Consider the following 6,273-nt stretch of genomic DNA (forward strand, 5'->3'; position numbering starts at 1 on the left):
AATCTTAGCTTTGAATGTCCAGTATATTCTAATCAGTGCAATGTAAGCATTCACCGAACCTATAGTATCTACACCTGTGTGGCAAATGTGTGGTAAAGATACAGATAATGAAATTTAATTATTAATACAATATACATCATGAAAAATGAAAGCTGAAATTGATTCAGTTTAGTACTTTTCTCTGTATGCTCTGTGATTATAAAGGCCTTAAATTCTGTGACATATACTGTAAATAATTTTCACAGAGGTCTTAAAGTACTTAAATCACTGCTGATAGTCTGGTTGTTTACATTTTCACATGTTTTTGTGTCTGTAGGGCTGTTTGATGACGATTTGGACTCCTCTGGGAGATGAGGACACACCCACATCTGTTCCATACTGCAGCCATGGATGGTGTTACAGCTCTGAGTCAGCTTTGGGCCATCAGACGCACACACTGGAAAACCAGCACCTGGACTTCATGCAGGAGAGACTGCCTCAGTGATGTAGGTTCATGTTTAGTTCAAACATTTCTGGCCTCTTATCACTTAGATTTTGAATGCATTTAAAGCAGGAACTGCACACTAGGGGTGGGTTTTAATAATCGATTCATCGATTAAAATCGATTCTGGCTTGGATAACGTGAAATCGATTCATTAAAATCCTGAGTCGATTTTTTTAATATAAATTTATTTTGCCCGAAACGCCAGAATCTCGAGTGAAACCTCACAAAATTTCAACAACCACCAAACAGCTAAGACAGTAAATGAGAGCAGGTACACGGATTCTGCACAAGGACGTAAACACACAGCGCGGACCATGGATCAGAATCAGTGAGATGTCGCCTTTCTCACCCGGCCGGGCGCTGCAGCTTTAAGCGTCTGCGCGCGCTCCCACGGACGGCAATCACTTTCTGGCACAACAACTGCACGGACACGGTCGGTGCTGAAAGCCGACAGCTCCCTGATTCTGATATTTCGCGGTAGCACTTTGTGTTCACGCCTTTTTGCGCTGATTCTAAAGCTGTTAGTTTTATCTCTCTCAAACAATATTGACCAAGCAGCAGCAAAGAAGATCCAAACTACGCTTCATGTAAACATCGTCATGAATTCCTCTGACTTTTACTGTTTTGCTTCACCCACGATAAAATCACACGTCATGCACAGCTCTCTCTCTCTCTGTGTACTGTTTTCTGCATTATTCGCATTAACAGTAACTCTACTGTTGTTTACAGCGCTGTCGGCCGCTGTTTTTTTTTTTTTTTTTGTTTTTCATTTTACATTCTTCCGAAAAGAAAACAGAATTTCTGCCGTTCAATACTGAACAAATTTAAACTTTTTAAAATTATGCAAAATGCAAAACGCTCAGCCGTGTCTCTAATAAAACCACTGTAACGTCAGAGGTAATGTTCATATGTTGATTAATGGTTTTCTTTCGTTTTTGATGTACTGCAGAATATTTTTATAAAATCCCAGGCCAGGAAAATCACCTTCATGTTTTTATGTTTTATCTTCAGCTACTTTGACACAAAAGCATCTGCTGTGACGCTCACACCTTTGATAAAGTCTTGCGTGTGTCAGCTTCCTTTTTATAGATACAAAAATATGTCAATGTACTGATCTGAATTATATTTCTGTCAAAATTTCCCAGATTCAAATCGAATTTAATCGAATCGTGGATCGAATCGATTCGGGACCTTGTGAATCGGAATTGAATCGATTCTAGAAATCAGTGACGATACCCAGCCCTACTGCACACCTAGCTGTCAAAAGTTTGGCAGCATGAGTACTGTAAAGTTTTGTAGGGTCCTTGTTAAAAATTCCACAAGCACCACACCACATTTGTCATATACAGTTCCATTTTGTACAGGACATTTTGAAATTATATATATATATTCTAGTTATCCACTTGTCAGTAATTTTTGAGTAAATGGATGTCACTGATAAATCAGTGGTGATTCACCTGCAAATGTTTTTAACAAACTTTGTTTTTTGTAGAATTCATCAGCAGCTGTGAGGAGATGCATTTGAATATCTTCTGGTTCCACTTTTCCTTATCTGGAAGCTGAGGATGGCTGATTCCTGACAAGGACACACACCTCAGTGCTTATCATGGGTGTTACATCCTCTGTGCAGCAATTCCAGAGAAAACGAGAGAGCAACGACCACACATTAAGACCAGACAGAAATCTGTCCCTTTCTGGCAGCTGTGGAAACTTCCAATAAGAAAGTTTGCATTCTTAGAACAATGCTGGGTCATGTGTGATGTGTCATCATATGAGGATATTACATTTTGACTTAATTCTGCTCAATTAAGTGTTTTGATCGTTGATCCAGTATGGCAGCTTTGTGTTGTGCTGCAAGTTAAAACCCACTGTCCTCATGAGCGCAGCATCTAACAACTCTCCTTAAAAAAAGTCGATTGACTTTAACTGGACACAATGGTTTCCAGTGGGAGATACATTCATCAGTCATCCGTGACACTGGAGAAGTCACCTGGATGAGTGATAAAACAATTTTCCATGGAAAATCCAGAGGAACTAAACTTTGTTGTTGTTTCTTTGGGCTCAATTTTGCCTGAGGCTGAATTGAGTTTCAAAATGTTTTCTTCTTTCAGAAGAAAACATTTTGCCAATAATCAGATAAAAAGATTGTTGAACCAGGTGGTATTCTCTGGACTTTAAGACCAAAACTGAACTCAGTGAATTGACATTAGACTGGAATTCATAAGATGAATAGAAATACTGCTGAAGCTGAATGATATACATATATGTGTGTGTGTGTGTGTGTGTGATCTTTGTTTTCTCCAATTCACCAGGTCTGTAAAGTTCAGTATGACTGTGGTACATGATACAAAAGAATAAATAAGAAGAATAACAACTTTATGTGAATAACTTTACTCTTCTTAAAAATAACTCATAAAACAAGTAAAAGTACAAATGTGTACAAGTTAGAGACTTCCTCAGTAAGTTTACACTCTTTTGGAGTGATTTTAATTGTGTGTTAAAAGAAGAAAGAGATTAGAGGTAAAGTAGAGGATGCAGAGTCCATCACTGAGGCCGTCTCTCCTGCATGAAGTCCAGGTGCTGGTTTTCCAGTGTGTGCGTCTGATGGCCCAAAGCTGACTCAGAGCTGTAACACCATCCATGGCTGCAGTATGGAACAGATGTGGGTGTGTCCTCATCTCCCAGAGGAGTCCAAATCGTTATCAAACAGCCCTACAGACACAAAAACGTGTGAAAATATAAACAACCAGACTATCAGCAGTGATTTAAGTACTTTAAGACCTCTGTGAAAATCATTTACAGTATATATCACAGAATTTAAGGCCTTTATAATCACAGAGCATACAGAGAAAAGTACTAAACTGAATCAATTTCAGCTTTCATTTTTCATGATGTATATTGTATTAATAATTAAATTTCATTATCTGTATCTTTACCACACATTTGCCACACAGGTGTAGATACTGTAGGTTCAGTGAATGCTTACATTGCACTGATTAGAATATACTGGACATTCAAAGCTAAGATTCAGCGCGCTGTGTTAGAGGCTGGGATTTGATGAATTCATCATATATACAACCTTTGATCATCATTTATGTCCAGTTGAGAATGAATCTGTGCTCTCACATATTAAATGAACTGAAATCAGTAGTGTGATCTCCAGTCTTGATATAAGGAATGAGAGAACTGACAGCTGTTATTTTAATCAGCCTGTCTCAGTTGTTTTAACTCTAAGTACCATAGAGTAATGTGGTAACATTTGGACTGACGAGTTTACTGTCAGCATTTTAATCGCTATTTTAAAGGCTGTAGGTTGCAGCCATTGCTTTAACACTGTATAAATGTAACAGGCCTCAGTGCTGGTTCTAACAGTCTGAGCTGCTTCCAGCTTTATTTGTGAAGAGCACAGCAGCTTACAAAACACGTGGCGAGCTCTCGTACAGCTGCGACGTAAAACTTTCATTAGCTAAGATGACCTTAAAATAACGGGGCTAGGTGTGGTGATGCTAGCGTTAGCCACGTTAGCACCTTACCTTCAACAGGTGGTCAGACTGTGTAGACAGGCACTCAGTCAGAGGTTGGCTCTCCGTTTCGCTGCAGGGTCCCTTCATTCTTCACATATCCGTGTAGAGCCGAGTGTAAATCCCGACGCTAAACGGCCTTTTGTATAAGCACACACGCCAGTAGCAGGGCGAAGCTATGAGCTAGAAAAATCCAGGCTGGCAGACAGCCTGTGTCTGACCAACCAATCAGAGAGCTCCTTACATCCCACGGTGTGGCTAATTTGAATAGCCTCCAGCAAATTGTTAATCGAAGAGCTAATCCAGGAGCTAATCCAGCAGCTAATCCCGGAGCGAACAGGAAAGGGAAATGGATTTTGACCTGCAGTTTATTAAATTGCAAGTGGAAAAAGGATTTTGAACTGCAGTTTATTAAATTGCAAGTGGAAAAAGGATTTTGAACTGCAGTTTATTAAATTGCAAGTGGAAAAAGGATTTTGAACTGCAGTTTATTAAATTGCAGGTGGAAAAAGGATTTTGAACTGCAGTTTATTAAATTGCAAGTGGAAAAAAGGATTTTGAACTGCAGTTTATTAAATTGCAGGTGGAAAAAGGATTTTGAACTGCAGTTTATTAAATTGCAAGTGGAAAAAGGATTTTGAACTGCAGTTTATTAAATTGCAACTGAAAAAAGGATTTTAAAATGCAGTTTATTAAAGTGCAATTGGAAAAAGGATTTTGAAATGCAATTGGAAAAAGGATTTTGAAATGCAGTTTATTAAATTGAATTCAAAATGAATTTACAATTGCAGAATTTATTCTACAATTCATTATTAAAGCACAGAAATTTTTATTTCGATGCGCGTGGCTCTTCTGGTCCTCCATAGATATGTGCAGATAAATGATTAGAATTAGAATATTTCCCACTGTCTGCTGTGTGCCGTGACCTTTGACCTGCTAAAGAGAGTCAGCTGTGGATTATTCATTCTTGTGTCTGATACTCAGAACTGTGAGGAAGAACACTACACAGTTAATCAGGGTCCCCTCTCTCTGAATCAGGAAAGGTGGGCAGGCCGCGTGTGGGCCGCGGGCCATACGTTGAGTATCACTGTTTGAAATGTGAACATTGTTCTGCTGCAGTCAATGGACTAAACCAGAGAAGAAGAAAACAGACTTTACCATGAAGATCCTCAGTATAATATCAGCCTGATGTCTGCAGTTTAGTGTCAGCACAACTTTCACATCATATTCATCTCAGCACAACTAAAACATGCTGACTGACCTCAGAGTTTCAAGTCCACATCCTGGACTCTCCAGGAAACCACACAGATGCTTCACTCCTGAATCCTGCAGCTTGTTGTTGGAGCTCAGGTCCAGCTCTCTCAGATGGGAGGGGTTGGACTTCAGTGCTGCTGCCAGATAATCACAGCTGATCTCTGACAAACCACAGAGACTCAATCTGTATAAAGAATGAAAGATGTAAGTTTATTAGACAAAGTGCTTGAAATCATTCAGTGTTTCATCATCTGTTCAGAGCTGAAGAAGGTTCAGAATGTAGAAGTTTAGAAAATGGAAACTCCAAACAGCTGAAGCCAACAGGAAGCAGCTTCAAACAGGAAACTGTGCAGAGTTTCAGACTATATGTCCTGATGCAGCCAGTTGGATTTTGGAGATTTGAATCTCTGTTCTGTGACTAAGTCCTTAAATCATTTCTTCCAGTTGGTCCAACAAGACAGACTAAGTGTTGGACATGTGTTGTGGCTCCATTAGGGGAGCTTCTAAATGTGATGTGATGGCCCCTCTGGGTCTGTCAGGTCACAGGACTGAAGAGAGCTCAAACTGGGCACACAGTTGTTCCAGTCTGGACCAAAGACTCTATACTGGGACTGAGGGACTGCTTTGACTGCACCCACTGGGACTTTTTAAAGGCTCGTGTTCTCACTTAGATCATCGATTTCTACTGACATTTCTTTCTGGGGAAAATGGGGATTACTTTGAAAACAGGAAGTATTTTCCCAATAAGCAGCCCTGGATTAGTAAATCACTCCAACATGTTCTCAGGCAGAAGAAGCTGTCTTGTTATGAGGGAGAGAAGAAAAGATTGAGGTACAGAAACTTGTTGAAAGAGAGATAAAGCAGCTAAAATCAGGTGTAAAAGTAAAGCAGAGGATGAGCTGAATAAAGGACACTCAAGGCTGGCTTGGAAAGGAATGAAGTCCATGGTGGGGATGCAGAACAAGGAGCAAAGATGAATGTGATGCTGAATCAGCAGAAGACTTGGACTCATTG

General features: G+C 39.7%; 1 long non-coding RNA gene across 1 annotated transcript; it reads left to right on the forward strand.

Moving 5' to 3' along the window:
• Positions 1–427: 427 nt before the first annotated feature.
• LOC120439264 lies at positions 428–2,386 on the forward strand. The gene is made up of 2 exons (XR_005612505.1): positions 428–485; positions 1,977–2,386. It is a non-coding gene; the product is annotated as an uncharacterized LOC120439264 (long non-coding RNA).
• Positions 2,387–6,273: the final 3,887 nt, after the last annotated feature.

This window comes from Oreochromis aureus, linkage group 3 (assembly GCF_013358895.1).
Source record: "Oreochromis aureus strain Israel breed Guangdong linkage group 3, ZZ_aureus, whole genome shotgun sequence".
Classification (NCBI taxonomy): domain Eukaryota; kingdom Metazoa; phylum Chordata; class Actinopteri; order Cichliformes; family Cichlidae; genus Oreochromis; species Oreochromis aureus.